Below are 18,122 nucleotides of genomic sequence, written 5' to 3' on the forward strand. Positions count from 1 at the left end.
GATTCTTTTTCCCTTAGATATTAGTCATGCCATAGTGGCTAACCTTTAAATTAGCTGGCAAATGTTTCTCTTCATAATTGTTCCCATTAAAGATAAAATGCCGGCTAATTTCAATAGGAGGTAAAAGCAATTAGAAAATTAAAGAATCTTTCTCTTCATACTTCCATTTCAAAAACTCTGTGTTAGTTTAAGTAATGTTTTATGCTTTGATCAAAGCTATTAGCAGATGGCTCTATTTTACGAAAGACGAGAGTACATCTAAAATGCCAACACATTTATGAAATCTAATTCCAAGTTGCATTAATTAATGTCTATTAATAAGGTATAAATTTTCAGTTAAATACTTATTTGATCTGTACAAAAATGATTATTAATTTAGTCCTCGTCAACGCTCTTTTGGTTATGGTAGCAGAAATCCATTCCAACTAGCAAAAGCAAAAAAGGAGTTTGGGCAGAGAGCAGGGCTGCAGTCCCATACTGTTCTCTGAATTGGCTGGTTTTCTCTGCTACTCTGTATACTTGGGCAAAGGATAGCACTGCGCCTGCCCAGAACATGCTCTCTCGGTTCTAACATCAACCTTACATTGTAACATTTCTGTGTCATAAATTCATTTTAATGGGAAAGAGAAGCCCACGAGTCCACTGTAGGTCAACTGCTTGCTTCATAGTCCAATTGGGACTTCATTAAACAAAGCTTTAGTTTCTCTGAAAAGAGACCTGGGCACAGTGGTAAGACTCTAGCAGTCATTAGAGTTGTCACTAACTGAGAACAACGACCTAATGCCACTCATTTAGCCTCATTGTTTCAACGTAATCTCACCTGCCAATCAACAGTTGAGATCATTTCCAAAAATTCCTTTAAATCAATATCTTAAGCACCTTTAAATCAATAACAATTTGATTATTTTTCTAGTGAATGTAAAATAATATTAGCTAGCATCTATTACATGCTAATAATAGCCAAACTACTGTACTGAACTTTTTTGAAACATATCAATTATCCTTTTTTTCTCTAACATTCCATTTATTTGTTTTACTTTTTTTCTTTTTTTAACTTAAATTCAAGTTAGTTAACATATAGCGTAATATTGGCTTCAGGAGTAGAATTTAGTGATTGATAATACCCAGCGCTCATCCCAACAAGTGCCCTTCTTAATGCCCACCCCCCCCACCTCCCTTCCAGGAAGCCTCATCTTGTTCTCTGTAGTTAAGAGTCTATTATGGTTTGCCTCCCTCTCTGTTTTTTTTTTTTTAAGATTTTATTTATTTATTTGACAGAGAGAGATCGCAGGTAGGCAGAGAGAGAGAGAGGAGGAAGCAGGCTTCCTGTGGAGCAGAGAGCCAGAATGCGGGGCTCAATCCCAGGACCCTGGGATCATGACCTGAGCGAAGGCAGAGGCTTAACCCACTGAGCCACTCAGGTGCCCCATCCCTCTCTGTTTTTATCTTATTTTATTTCTCCTTCCCTTCCCCTATGTTCCTCTCTTCTGTTTCTTAAATTCCACGTGTGAGTGAATTGATACAATATTTGTCTTGCTCTGGCTTATTTCACTTAGCATCGTATACTCTTTAGTTCCATCCGTGTTGTTGCAAAAGGCAAGATTTCATTCTTTTCATGGTTGAATAATATTCTATTGTATATATAGAATCTTCTATACATCTTCTTTATCCATTCATCTACCAATGGACACTTGGGCTGCTTTCATAATTTGGCTGTTATAAATAATGCTGCCATAGGCCACCTGGGTGACTCAGTTTAGCATCTGCCTTTGGCTCAGGTCATGATCCCAGGGTCCTGGGATCAAGCCCCATGTCAGGCTCCCTGCTTGGTGGGGATTCTGCTTTCTCTCTCCCTCTGCCCCTCCCCCACTCCTGCTCATTCTCTCTCTCTCTCTCTCTCTCAAATAAATAAAATATTAAGGCAAACAAATAAATAAATAATGCTGCCATAAACATAAAAGTGTGTGTATCTCTTTGAATTAGTGTTCCTGTGTTTGGGGGGTGAATACCCAGTAATGCAATTACTGGATTGTAGGGTAGTTCTATTTTTAACTTTCTGAGGAATGTCCATACCGTTTTCCACAGTGGCTGCACCAGTTTGTATTCCCACCAGCAATGCAAGAGGGTTCCTTTTCCTCCACATCCTCACTAACACTTGTTTTGGACAGAGCATTTTTAAATGTATTAACAAATGTAATTCTCACATTTATATTTAAATTTGGCATCATTACCCTTTTTGGAGATAAAGAAATTTTTAAATTGGGTTTAAATAACCCACTCAAAGTCCTACAGCGCTGAAGTAGTACATTTAAGAATCAACTCTGATTGTGAAATGTTTGCCTTACTCTTATCTGCTGGACTTCATTTGACAGGAGTGTGCTTCTCTCCAGGCTTCTGTGGGATAGTGGGTAAAGGAGATCCAACTGGTTCTCATATTCTACTCCAGTAATTTTGTCCCGTCTATCACCCACTCATGCACGACTCTATGAACCATTGCCATTCCAGGGCATACACAGAAAGGGAGAAGAGTGAAAAGGAAATGGGAGGTACACTGGGATGCTTTTTGGATGCTGAGACACCGAAGGACAGGTGACAGCCTTCAAGAAAAGTCATCAAATGCCTTTTACTATTTGTCTCCCCATTATCTTATTCCATACCTCTTTATGAATTTATGGATTCTAGTATATTATTTGTTACACACTAATGAGTCATTTTAATTCAGACTGATCCCAGGTGAGCCTGTCTAGTCAGTCAAAGGAAAAAACAGCACAGAATCTTGATAATTCTCTGAAGAAATAACTAGTCCTTGAATTAATAAGAGATGACATGATGCTCGTTGTGTTTATTTCTGAATCTTACCAATGGAGGGAAGAAAACTTTCCCAATTCAATACCCTAACTATGTATAAAATACTAACTACTGATATATAATGCACAATAAATGCATATATCTAGTACCATCTTAGAATGGGATAAAAAATATTCTACCTAGTTTAACATACCTTGTAAGACTGAGAATACCAAAAAAGTGAGTCCTCAAAGAAGCAGACATTTAGACTGAAACAGAACAGGAAACAGATGTACAGAATGCAAGACCCTTAGGGTCTAGAACAGTACATGGCACACAGAAAGTACACCATAATCTTTAAAAAGGAATTAATGAATAGATCCAGGATTTATCTATACATAACTAAGGAAGCATCACTTACTAACCTCCCACTGTCTGGATAGCTCTATGGAATTCCCTAATTCCAGTTAATTTTCTATCCTATTTTTGTCCTTCTGTCTGGTCCCCATGACTTTTTTGTTTTGTGTTCCAAAAACCATAACGTACAAGTTAAGGTACTAGCTGCATTCTTCTGCAGCTGCCTATGATGTATCTGTTTGATTCCCAACCTCTACTGACTGGGACCTTTGTGTTTTTTGTTGTTATTATTGTTTGTTGTTTTATTTATTTTTTTTCTATGAAGTCTCTGTATTCTGTTGGGATTCCCTCTGGATTTTCCTCTTTTACTCAGTTTCTTTTAGTGATACCTCTTTTGAGTTAACCCTTTAAAGTTAAATCTATGCATATATGCTAGATTCACAGTATATCTATTATATCCATTGATGTAATATGGAAAATCAACTGAAGGAGAGTGAGGTACAAAAATGTTATTTGTTCACCATCAGAGTATGGCAAGCTGACTTGAGATTCTTCTCCAATCAAGAGTTTGGAGAAGTGGCATCACCACAGACACCAGGCAGCACAACCCCACAAAACCATAACTGTGATATATATCTCACTGTCTTCCAGACCTACAGCCAGGTGGCATCCCCACACAATGGCTCTGCAGTTAGAAAGGGGCATTGGGCATCTCCTTCTAGAGGAGAAAAAAAGGTCTATAGTACCCTGGTGGTGATGAGAAGTAGGCTTAAATGGGAAAATAGGCTTCTTGGGGATATTCTGACTATCTTGAATCAATGTAGATAGACCTAAAATGGATTTTCTTCAGCAAACTGCATGTGTGCCTCTTTAGTTCACTACTCTCTTAGTAGTAAGGATTATTTTCCTCTGAATATCAACATTCATAAATACCAAGGAAGTTAAAAAAAAAGTTGTTCCTAATAAGAATTTCTTAAAATACTCTAAATTAGCAAAAGGCCAAAAAATCAAGTATCCTGTTATTTACAAATTTTTCTATTGGCTTTCTTTCAAAGACCAAAAATCTAACACATTAACTTATTTTATCTACAAAAATTTCAGTATGTACCTCCAAATGATTGGAATTGTTTGTTTTAAACATCATCACACCTGAATAAAATTAATGAATTCTTTAATATTATCAAATACCCTGACAATGTTCACATTTTCTAAATTTCATTATAAATGCTGTGAAATTTTATTGACAGTTTGTTTTATATGAATCAAATTTCAAATAAGGTGCATGTATTAATATAAAGTTCTCCTCCCCACCACACCTTAATATTTTTGTAAGAAAAATGGATCTTTTGTTTCATAAAGTATTTCAACCTTCTGGATTTTACTAGCTGCATTCTGCGGGGACCACATTAAATTTTAAGTTTTGATTACTTTACAGAATAATTTTCTGAGTCAGATGTCTATATATGCCCCAAATCTATGTCCTCTAGATCCATCTTAGTGAAACATTTTTTTAGAAATATTTAATAAACCATTCCATTGCTGAGCTAAAATATTCTCATGCCTAAACATTTTTTTTTTTTAATTTTAAATCCAGGATAGTTGGAACACAATGTTAAATCAGTTTCAAATGTACAATACAGTGATTCAACAATGCTATATATTACTCATTGTTCTTCAAGATAAATGTACTCTTAATTCCCTTCACCTATTTCACCCATCCCCCCACCTACCTCCCTTCTAGTAACCATCTGTCTGTTCCTTATATCTAAGAGTCTGTTTCTTGCTTTGTCTTTTTTTTCCCCTTTGTTCATTTGTTTAGTTTCTTAAATTCCACATGTGGTATTTGTCTTTCTCTGATTTATTTCACATAGGATTATACTCTCTAGTTCCATCCATGTTGTTGCAAATGGCAAAATTTCACTCTTTTTTAAAGGCTGAATAATATTCCTGTGTGTGTGTGTGTGTGTGTGTCTATGTGTAAAGAAGAGGTGATATACACCTCTGACTATCATTGGATTCATCTATCAATGGATACTTGAGCTGCTTCCATAATTTGATTATTGTAAATAATGCTGCAGTGGGGATGCCTGGGTGGCTCAGTCAGTTAAGTGTCCAACTCTTGATTTAGGCTTTTGTCATGATCTCAGGGTGGTGAGATCAAGCCCTGCATTGGGCTCTGTGCTGAGCATAGAGCCTGCTTAAGATTCTCTGTCTTTCTCTGCCCCTCTGCTTCACTCGTGCATGCTCTCCCTCTAAAAAAAATAAGTAAATAAATAATGTTGCAATAAACATAGGGGTGCATATTTCCCTTCAAATTAGTGTTTTCACATTCTCTGGGTGAATACCCAGCAGTGCAATTACTAGTAGTTCCATTTTAATTTTTTGAGGAACCTCCATGCTGTTATCTACAGTGACTACACCAATAGTACATGAGTGTTCCTTTTTCTCTACTTTCTCACAAACACTTGTTATTTCTTGTGGATTTGTTGTTATTGTTGTTGTTGTTTGCCATTTGACAGCTGGGAGGTGATATCTCACTGTGGCTTTGATTTGCATTTCCCTGATGATGACTGGTGATGAATATCTTTTCATGTGTCTGTTGGCCATCTGTATGTCTTCCTTGGAGAAATGTCTATTCATGTCTTCGTCCCATTCTTTAATTGGATTACTTTTTTTTGGTGTGAGTTATATAAGTTCTTTATGTATTTTGAATTCTAACCCTTTATCAGATATGTCATTTGCAAATACCTTCTCCCATTAAGTAGGTGCCTTTTAGTTTTGTTCATATTTTCCTTTGCTGTGCAGAAGATTTTTATTTTGATGTAGTCCCAATAGTTTATTTTTTGTTTTTGCTTTCCGTTGTCTCAAGAGACATGTCTAGAAAAATGTTATGGCCAATGTTAAAGAAATTACTGCCTGTGCTCTCTTCTAGGATTTTTATGGTTTCAGGTCTTACATTTTGGCCCTTAATCACACGGCTAAAATATTTAACATTTCCTCTAGAATATTTTTTTTCTTCATGAACATGCATATGAGATAGCACCGTTTGTGTACCATGACTTTATTCTGTACCCAAAGTTTGCTTGCTACTCTGCCTTTGCACTTTATCATAACATTTGAAAGACAGAGTTTGGGTCAAAAACTAAAGTGCAAGTTGAAATGTAGCAAGTTCTTCCATTTACTCACAATGTGTTGCCTTGTCCCAAATGATCTCCTTTATCCTTCCCCTCTGAAAAATGTCTTAGCTTTGCCATTTTCTTCACGTATATCCCTAACAAATCTTTATGGATCCCCATCTGAAAGTACTCATCACTTTAACTAGAGTGGAGTCCGCGTATTTAAGGTAAAATTTAATCATATATTTGTAGAATATTTTTACCCAGACCTCAAAATTATTACTCTGGTACCTAAGGAAAATGCAAATAGTCTGCCAAAATTTGGCTTCTGTACATGTATAAGTTAAGTGTGGTAGGCACAGACAGAGACACTGAAATTCTTTGTTCAACAAAAGACTATTCTGGGTGGATGAAACACACTCTGGGCATAAAAATTTGATTGCAGCTATTGGTTGAATCATTTGCTTTCTTTTGATAGCTTTTTCTGGTGCTTTTGGACTTTGGATTTTAGGAAAAAAACTTTAGCTAATTAAAGGGGAATTAACACACAGAGTGTGCTTATATTTAAGTTTCAAGATAGAGTCTAATTCTCATGTTTACTTTAACATCTTCAAGTAACAGTAAATTCTTGGTGGGATTTTCTTTATCATCATATTTCTCTTCTTGATCCAAGGCTTTGTCTCCATGTTCCAAGCCAGGGCAGATGTCCACTGTTCTGCCACATCTTTAATAGATTTACTCTTTCTTTATATCAGAACTCAAACACTAATTGCAGAAAAGTTTCAGGTTTGTGGCAATCATTTAGGCCTGAAAGAGTTATCTTTAATGGTTTTCTGTTGTTTTTGCTGCTTTTGTTTATATTTCTCATTCTCCAGATTGGTATTTCTCTATGCACACATTATCCCATGTGCCTTTTGGTAGCTGCCGGGGACTGTTCTAGGAGAGCAAAATTGGGGTTGAGGGAGATAAGGAGTAGAAGGAGGTGCCAATCACTTTCGATTTTTGAAGGCAGAGGATAGCTTCTGGGCTAAACTCTTCTTCAAGATGTGTTTGCATTATTAATGCAAATGAAACAAAAACCTAACAGTAATCTAAGTACGGAAACCATATGCAGACTAAACAACCCAGTAAATACCTAAGCTCATTCTGAAATCAGCTTCACATGCAAAACCTTTATGGAACCCACTATCCACTTTGTATTTGGCAACTAAGTGGTCAGTTCGGAAGCAACCCCTAAAACAGTAACAAAAGCTGGCAACTAGGATGAGTTAAACTAATGTGTAAACAGTAGTAAGAGCAGGATAAAAGGGTAGGAACAAAGGAGCAATTTAATGTTGAAAACATTTAAACATTTAAATATATACATATTTCATCCAGATTAATAGCAAGACAGACACATGGAAATAGCAGTCTTGTTTGATCTTAGGACAGGCTACTTGGGAATCTCAAATAGATTCTATAAAATTCTGGAAGTTCTCAAGTTTATCCAAGTGGAGAAGAATAAAACCAGCAGCCTGTTAATTGGTTTGTGTTTTCAATTCATATGCTAGGGGATAACATTCATCCAACAGCCTCCTCTTTATATATATATGTATCTCGAAGGCAACCCTGTGGCTCTTCTTCTGAGCTGTCACAGGGCCTAAGGTTAAGCCGCCTATTGTATTTTATGACCAATAAAGCTTTGTAACAAGAAAGAGACAGCAGAATTGTCTGCTCCTTCTGGACTAATGAAGGAAACCACCCATCGTCCACTTTTTATTGCCCTCTAAACCAATATATCTGGCTCACTCTGACTTTGTCTACTCCAATCTAGGAGAGATTCCTCTTACTAGCCTTTGTCTATATAATACCCTTAATCTGTATTGGCATTGAATTGGATTAGTGAATTACACAAAAATCAGAAATCTGAAGGATATTAGTATTAGCCCAGTGCAACACGCTAATAAATTTTTGTAAAACACACTGCATCATGAGATGCACCCATTGGGCTTTGTAATCCATGCTTCACCGGACAAGAGAGAGAATGTGGAAGCTCTTATCTCAGGCGCATTTGATAACATACTTCTGAATAACTTTATATATTTTTCAGGAAAGAAAAACAGGCAAGTCACCTATAAAGAAAGAAATGGTGTTCAACAAAAAAGATGGCTGAAAGAAAATGGTTATAATCCAAAGGAACACCAAAATATGGATTCAACAAACACAAAAAGAGATACAAATATAACTAATGAGATTGAAACAACATCCTGTAATAACTTTGTTTCTTTTTGCCTTGAAAATTCCAATATCTGTGTTTCTCTGAGACTACTGGTATACCAGGCAGTTGTTTGAGGTAGAACAAAAACTGGCAGCCCACTAATTGTATCCAGAATTGACATTACTGTCATCTGGACTTCAAAGACAAGAGTCACAGATTATTAAAACCAGAAGGCACTTGGAAATCATGGAGTCAAACTCCCCATATCACAGCTGCTTCTCCAGGTAGGACGCATGACTTGCCCAGCTATTTTGTAATAGAGGCAGATCTGTCACAAGCAGAAATACTGACTCCAAGGCCAGTGCTCTCTTGGAGTCAGTTTTCAATATTCTTTTTTTTTTTTTTAATCCCTCACATACATGGCAAAAAGAAATAAGTCAGAGCATCACTTGAAGGAACAGAACACCTAAAGGAATATTGAAAAAATATATGCGTAGTGATGACCAAGTTTCAACAAAATATATCTGTGCCTCGCCCCTCATGTCTAGACACACTGATCCCAGAACTGAACCTGCAGTAATATGACTTGTTCAAACAACCCCCTGTGTGGACTAACCCCTAGCAAGCACTTCACAGCACCCTCTCTCTCCTGCCTGCTGTGTTTGTTTCCTATCTCTTCATAATACAACGTGAGGTCACACATGTCTGTTTATCTTTATAATATGTCATTTCCTCAGCATATGTGTTTAAGTGAAAGAAAACACACTACCCTTAAAATGTAGGGTAGAGAAGGGCAGGCTCAGCTAAGTCTTACACTACCCAGTTTCTTTAGTAAGATAGGAGCACAGATAGCAATTCAGAGACCTATACAAGGACCCTGAGAGAAAAAAGTGGGGGGAGGGGTAGGAGGAGAATAGATTTTCCAACCGTTCCTTTAGAAAACCCTTCCCCCAGCCCTAGCCCACCTTTCCATACAGAAATTGACCCAGTTTGTGGAGGGTCTCCAAAGTATATTCTAAAAATGTTTATTCCCTCACTACTCACAAGGTCCAAGTATTAGCAACATCATCTCTCTGTCTCTGAGAGTACCATTTAGTTTCCTAATAGTTTCCTAATTGATCTCGCTTTTCCTTTTATCCTCTTACCATCTGTTCATCAAAGAACAGTCAGATTCCTCTCTTTCATACACAAATTGAACCTGTTCCTTCCTGGTTAAAACCTTCCAAAGGCTGCTCAACACACTCAGAATAAAATTCAAACCCCTTAACCTAATTGGGAGAGGAAGTTGCAATACACAAACAGGGTTGGAAGAGCTAATTGCTAAAAAGAGGATATATTGCTCATCTCCTTTGTTCTTGGGGTCTGTCTTCCATAAATAAAGTTGGTGAGCCCAGAAAATCAACCCTGTCTTGTAAAAAATATTATCCAGAATCATAAAATGTCTGGCCTTATTTCCCCTTTGTTATTTGTCTTTATTCAACTCTTGTTTAAGAATTGTAGATTCAGCTCTAAGATACAAATGGAAAGACCATTTTTTACACTTCATTTTGGAAGACTAAAAGAAAAAAAAAAAAAACCCATTCCTGAGCCCAGCATGAGAGAAGTGGTAATTTGCATGGAATTCCACCTGTGCCCCCACCCCAAAAGCCTGTATATCCAAGACAAAATAGAATTCTGCTCTACCCACCATCGATGTTTTTAGTGCAAATACTAAGAGCTTAGTTAAGAGGGAAATATTTTCTTGTTTGAGTGAATACTAAAATCACTGACTTAAGTTAAAAGCATGGGGAAAACGTCAATTAGACAGCCGGGGAGGGGGTTGGGAAATAATCGGAGGTCTTTGTGGACCAACTTACAGACAGGGCAAGTCTAATGAATTTCAGCTAAGTGGATATTCCTTACCAGCTAAAATAGGAGTCCTTAGGGGACCTCTGGAAAATAGTCAGGCTTTTCCCTATCATGTGACTAGAGAATATGAAACCAAATATCCCCGGATAAGATACTGAAAAAACCCTGTATCTGTGATTCGTATTTTCACAGTTCCCTCAGGACAACCCATGGGAAAGTAGACGCTCATCTTGGGGATTCTTCTTATCCTTCTCTCTTCTTACCCGTTTCTATGCATGAGAATAACCAGTAGCTTTTAGAAACTGCACATACCCCAGTCACTCCCCTAGAGATTATGACTCAAAACTCTCTGAACCATTCTGCTGTGCACTCCCAGCTAAGGACCTCAACCCAGCAAAAATGGAGGAAGAGTGCAACACTACCGTGTTAGCGGTTGAACTACTGCTGGGTCTCCAGATCCTATAGCCTCTGCTGCCCCCTGGTGGTAACTACTAAACTTACCTTGCCCCCTCTCTGGAGTCCTCCTTCTCCAGTAAAATCAAGAAACATTTACTGGGAACCAACCATGTCAAAAATATTGTGTGAGGAGTTGTGGCACAATGCCGTAAGACACACTTTTTTATTCATAGCATTCAAGAAAAATAGTCATCTTCCTTGAAAGAAGACTCCAAATACCTAGACAAACACTTATATACCAAACCACCACAAAAATGTTGATGACAAAGGCAGAGTGAATAAAATTGATCTGTTCTAATGTCAGAAGTTTAAGACAAAGGCTATAAATATAGTTAAAGTAAAGTGATTCATTTTCTTTTCTTATAAATAATATTATCCCCATCTTTTGGAACCACATACTATTTAATTGCTAAATTTTTTTTAAGTAGAAGTCTGTTTTGGTGCTTCTAACCAACCAAGAGTAAATATACTAGGGTTTGAAACCGAACTAAAAGGGATGAAATCTAAGCCCTCTTTCAAGCATCTAATCTTTTCATCAACCACTTCTTGTTGTTCATCAAAATGTTCGCAAAAAAATAAATTATAAGTGAATTGCAAAATTTTTTCCCCCAAGCATCGCAGAAAAAAAAAAATGCCTCTAAATTGCTAGTTTCTACTTCTGAAATTTGAAGAGGATGGCATATTTTTCAACTTATCTAATATTTCTTTTCCTTTGCCTGGGAGTCCACTAAAGAATCATTTTTGCCATCATGTGTTTCATTTAAAGAAACATTTAGTAGTAAGATCATTTTCGCTGTGTGGGCAGACATCTGTTCCCAATTCAATTTCTGGAAGCAGGCAGAATTCTGAGCAACTCACAACTATTTGACAGTTCTCCATCTTTGTTTCCACTGGTAGAAACAGCCTTCTCAAATGTTCAGTTCTTTCAAGTGAATTAATAATATCTTTAATTTATGTTCGCATCTAATCTAATGTTCTCAAACTGGGACAATTTCTAGTTGAAGATTTCCCCACAGCTGTTTTGTAGGACAAGGTGTTCTGTACCTTATTTTTTTTATGTGGCTGCATATCATTATAAACATAGAAACCACATTTTAATGTATCTAAATCTGTCTTCCTTTGATACTCATAAATTGAATATGTACTCAGGGCCATGTGGGTGTTTTTTTCACTGTAATAAACTGTAGTGAAATCTGAGGAGTTATGATGTATAACCTTGGGCTATAAGGGGGTACTTTTAACACATGAGTGTCTCTAGGATGCTGGAAAATTCAATTTATTTTATTGCCTCTCTTGGAAGTTCTAAAAAGTTTTGGAGAATTTTAAAACCGTCCTAACTATCCTGCATAATTTGTAGAAATCCTAAGATCTGTGCTAAGAATTAAACTGTCTAGAACTGGTACAACATATCGAAGAGAGTAAGAATACGTTATTTTGAATTGGAAGCAAATAAATAAGACTGGCACAGATGCAGACAAAAAACAGCCAAGTTTCTGATTGTTTTGAGGTCAGGGCAAATAAGGATCAAGTTCCCCTAGGCACCAAATGGATTAACTGTTATTTTTATTTTCTGATTCACAATTTAAGTGTATTTTCAGGACTGGATTTTTCCTTGTGTAATGAAATGTAATTCATTCTTCTTGGGTAATGACCTTATAGCTCCTTCTGCCTAGAATGCTCTCCCCTCTTCTAGTCTCCCCTGATCCACTCATGAGCCCCTATTCTGCCACCACGTGATAAATTCCTAATTATTTCTAAGACAACTGAGATGCAGCTCATCTGTGAATTGCGTAATCTAAACCAATGATTAGAGATCGAATTTTGCACAACTTGGTCTGACTGGACTAGGATCACAGCTACTCTCTTTGCTATCATCCTAGTGAGCAACTTGCTGGCTCAGGCTTTGTTTAATTTTTAAATCCCCAGCACCAGAGAGTGTGCCTGTCATATAACCAAAGCTAAGAGAAATTATTGGTTTAATGAATATGGATAACACACCGTAAACACAGAGTTAATTTCCTCTACGTATAAAATTAAAGATTATTCCTATGAAGTTTGGGAATTGTTACAAAAAGGAAATGTGCCTCTTGTTTATGTTTACAAGTTTAATTCTGGGAACAGGTTTGTTTATGCTAACATTTGTCTCTATTGTCAAAGTCTAGCTGAAACATTTTTGTTATCTATGGCTGAAATACAAAACAGTTTCTGGTAACAAAGTGAATTAAATAAAAGTTGAGTCATTTTTTGTGTTTTTTTTTAATTTTTAATTTGTAATATGTTTAACTCCAATTAATAGTTTTTGACCTATTGTTTTTACTACACTTAATTCTCAGAACTTATCTCCTTAAATGTGATGCTTTATTTATAGTAAGTGTGCAAACATTTATTAACTATTTAGGATTAAGATAATAGAAAGGAATAGCTTGGACAAATTATTTCATTGCTACCTCATCTACAATGAATCTTGCCTTTATTGTTCTTTATTAGATAAAAGTCCTCGGTACCAAATCTTAGAAGTTTTGATTGATGGCTATTCTATAATATTGCCTCTAAATTCCTGTGAGACAGAGCACTGGAATCTAACATTCAAGTCTTGCTTGTCTGCCTAGAGGCTCACATTCATCAAAGGGAGTAAGGACATAAAGTAGATTAAAATAAACTCCACTACAACACAGGTTTTAAAATCTGACTCTTCCACACACACAAACCTGATTCTCATCTTCCTTCCCCTTCTAGAAATTCAAGAGACCTAAGCCAAGATGAGGTAAAAAAAAAAAAAAAAAAACAACAACAAACACAACAAGGGGAGGGAAAGGTCTCACAGAGTATTTGTCAGACAGCCATTGGGCTTCTATGAGTAGAAAAACACTTTCTCTAATAGCGGTGATTAGGTGGGGAAGACCATTTCATAAGTCAGTAGACCTCAGGTTGACTGTTCCAAACTCTGGCAGCTACCCCAAACGGAAATAGCCATGGTCTATGCTCCAGGAGTGAAATCGGATTCTCTCCCCTAGATCTGGGAGACTTGGAAGAGTAAAACACGGGGGACTAACTTCCTTTGCACTGACTCATATTAAAGGCTATCCCTCAGAAAGAAACTCCATCGTCCTGTAGGTAGATATCATTTTTTGGCCTTTATGAAGAGGGTAAATGTACCAGTTTGCTAGGCCTGCCATAACAAAATACCTCAGACGACTGGGTCGCTTCAAGGGCAGAAATTTATTTTCTCACAGTTCTGGAGGTTTAAGTCCAAGGTCAAAGTGTCATCAGGTTTGGTGTCCCTTGAGCCCTTTTTCTTTGGCTTGCAGATGGCCACCTTTTCCCTGTCCTCATTTGGCCATTTCTCTGTGTGCATGTGTCCCTCGTGTCTCTCTGTGTCCTAATCTCCTCTTTGATGAAAACATATTGGATTTCATATTGGATTTTATGTAAAAATTAGTACTTTACCTCATTTTAACTTCATTACTTTTTAAATTCCTATCTCCAGATATAATCCCATTACAGGTACTGGGCGTTACGGCTTCAGTATATGAATCTGGTTGCCCCAGGGCAGAAGGTGTCACACAAGTCAGTCCATAATGGTAACTATGTACATTTGTGTTCATGCCCCAAATATTTGTGGATATTATGAGAATGTTTTTGCACTTGCCTCCCAGTGCACATGAGAAACATTCCTTTGGTTGTATACCTAGAGTGGATTGCTGGAATGTCAGGGACTCCCTTGCTCTTCATCCTCATCAATACTTAAAATTGTCAGAGTCCTTCATATTTCCCAACCAGTACAAAGTATTCTGGATACTAATATAATTAATCAGCTATCTGTGCTGCAAATGTCTTCTCTCAGTTTTGTTGTTTATATTTCACTTCCATGATGTCTTAGCAAATAGGTATTATTTTTATTAAAAAATATTTATCAGTATTTACATTTATGTTGTTTCTCTCTGTGTTATTGCTATTGGAGTCTTAGTTTAAAAATTCTTCCCTATTCCAAAATCCTAAAATAGTCACCCAAATATTTTCTTAAATGCTTTAAAGTTTTTCCTTTCATATTTGAGCCTTTAATCCATCTGGAGTTTATCTTAGTACACGGTACCAGGTAGGAATCCAATTTTGCTTTTTTCCGTACGGATAAACAAATGTCCTGGCCCCATTTATTGTTTAGTCTATTTTTTCCCTAGTGGTTTACAATACCATGAGTCATATATAATTTCAGTATATTCATGGACTGTTTCTTGTGTCTCTGTTATAGTCCCTTGGACCACATGTCTCTTCCTGGAGCTTTATAATGGCTTTATAATGAGTCTTTGAATAGGCAAAGGACTATTCCCACATTATACTTCTTTTTCAAAATACTCCCAATTATTTTCTAGTTTTTTTATTCCAAAAAGTTTTAGAATCTGTTTGTCAGTATTCAAAAATAAAATCTGTGGGGATTTTGACTGCAGTTTCTCTGAACCAATAGAATTAATCTGTGGAGAATGAACTTCTTTATGATAGTGAACTTCCCTTTAAGTGAATATGGAATATGTTTCTATTAGCCATCTTTAATAGTAAATAGTTGTGGGATTTTTTGCACCAAATAAATGCATATAAAAAAAAGTCATGCTTCTTTCACAGTTTTAAAAGATTTATTCTCAGTTATTCCTTTGGTGTTTTGATAATTTTGATATTAATGTCACTGCACATTTTTTGTTGATTTTATGTATTGCTGACAGCTTCATACACATTTTTCCAACCATTTGTTTTAAAATTTCTATGCCTTTATGTTTTATATGCGTTTTTTAGAGTTTGATTTAGTTTACTGAGACTAGCAATCTCTGTCTTTTAACTAGCAAATTTATTCTTACATTTAATGTGATTACTGTTATATCAGAACTGATTTCTATCTTATTTCACTATGCTTTCTAATTGACCTATTTTTGTATGCTTCTTAAATCTTTATATTTTCTATGATTAATTTTTTGGTTTGCTTCTTTAATTTTTCTATACAATTCATAATTTACACAACCTAGCCCAATTTTTAATGGTTTACCTCCACAATATTGCCATGTGCATAAAACTGTAAATCACTTTACTCTCTTCCTGAAAAATTAAAAGAATTTGAACAACTTAACTCTGTTCATGTCCCTTCCTATGATTTCATCCTCTAATTTTACTTTTTTTTTTTTTCAAAATTGACATATCATTATTGTCATGCTATGGAGACAACATTTGTTTGGCTGTAACTACATGGGTACATGTTCATATAATTCTTCTCACATTGAATCATGACTAACCAATATAGCATAAGCAGTAGGGTGTGACCATGGCTAGGTCATAATGGCACCTTAGTCATTTAACTTCCACCTTGGTGTCTTGAATCACTTGTTCTAGGAGAATCTGACCACCATTCCATGATGATACCCAAGAACTATTATAGACAATTGGTACCAGGTCCAACTTGAGAGCCATGCAAATGAGCCACCTTGGAAGTTGTATCCCCCGGTTATACCTTCATAGAACTGCAATCCCAGCTGATGAAGAAGGCAATCCCAGTTAATATAGTGACAACCACATGAGAGACCAGACCAGAACCACCTACCCAACTAACTCCCAAATTCCTGATCCACAGAAACTATAAGAAATGAATAATGGTTATTGTTTTAAGCCACTAAGTTTCGGGCTTCTTTGTTACTCAGTGTTAGATAGTTAATACAGCATACTTAGACCAATTTCTTTTCTCACAATTTTGTTTTGCATTTTCCTTGTGGGATTATTTTCCTTCTTGAAGAAAAACCTTTAGTTTTTAGTGAAAAAAACTAGTGAAAACCTTTAGTTTTTAGTGAAAAAAACTAGTGAAAACCTTTAGTCCTTTTAGTGAAGTTGGACTAGTAGTAAATGCACTGTGATTTTCTTTATCTGAAAATATATTTATTTCGATCTTTTTTTTTTTTTCTTTTGGAAGACAAGCTTGCTGGATATTCAGTTCTAATTGACAGCTATTTCCTATGACCACTTGGAAAATTTTATTTTGCTATCATCTGGCTTTCAATTTTCTGTTTAGAAGTCTGGTGACAAAAATATTGTTCTTTCTGAGTAATTTGTTTTTTCTTTCTGGCTACTTCCTCCCCCACCAGTCTTCCTACGTATTTATTAGGTCTCTATTTATGTTTTCATTATCCTGCTTTGAATAAGTGTTGCTCTCTGTGTCTGAATCTGTACCATTCACTAGCTCTGGGAAATTATCAGCCAATACTTTTTTGAATATTACACATTCTTCATTCTATTTTTTTCTTCTGGGACAGTGATGGGATATATTTGTTAAACTGTTCCATTCAATCATCCATACCCCTTATTATCATGTTCATACTTTCACCTTTTTGTTTTATTATGTTGCAGCCTGGGTAATTTCCTTACATCTATATTTCAGTTTATTAACTATTTCCTCAATTATGTTTATGTGTTGTTAAAACACATAAGCACATCCATTTCATTTTTAAATTTCAGTTAATACTATTTCCTTATAAATTTCTATTAGGTTTGTTTCACATGTGCTGGTGACTTTGATGTCAAATATTAAGTTGAGATGATTGCCCCTGTGTTTTTTAATTTTTAAGGACAGCAAAATTATTATTTACTACTTTGATGTTTAGTGTGAGTCACTGATGGAGGCATCTAGACTAGCCAACAGTTTTCTTTTGAGAAAATTTTAAATTTTGTATATATTTAACAAGTACAGAATTATAAAGATTTTCTATTTTTATGGACATTTTTGTGAGTTGTATTATTCTATAAATATGTCTTTTTTTTTGATATATTGGATTATTTCTTTCCCAACTTCTTATTGTAGTTTTCTAACTTTTTTAATGTTTCCTTTTTAATTCCTGACATTGATCATTTTTGTTTTCTCTCTTTTAATTCTTATTCAGTCTCACCAAGCATGTATCAATTTATTAATATTTCCATATTTCTTCCTTTATTTATTAAACTTTATAATATTTCTTGTATTCTACTTTCATAGGGCTTAATTTGCCTTTCTCTTTACAAATTCTTGGGGTGGAGAATTAGATAAATAACATTAAGCTTTTTATCTTATCTAGTATATGAGTTTTTAAGGATGCATATTTTCCTCTAAGCATATTTTAACAGAAAGCTGCAAGTTTTGCAAACTGTACTTTAGTTTTCATTCAGTTAAAAGCATTTTCTCTTTGCCATTGTAATTCCCTTCTTGACCATGAGTAACTTAGAAGTATATTTCTTAGCTTTTGATATATGGGGATTTTCCAAATAGATCTTTTTTTTCATATTTCTAGATTAATTACACCATGATTAGAGAATACAGCCTTTATCATTGCGATTCTTTGAAATTTATTGAAACATGA

Source organism: Lutra lutra, chromosome 3 (genome assembly GCF_902655055.1).
Source record: "Lutra lutra chromosome 3, mLutLut1.2, whole genome shotgun sequence".
Taxonomy (NCBI): Eukaryota; Metazoa; Chordata; class Mammalia; order Carnivora; family Mustelidae; genus Lutra; species Lutra lutra.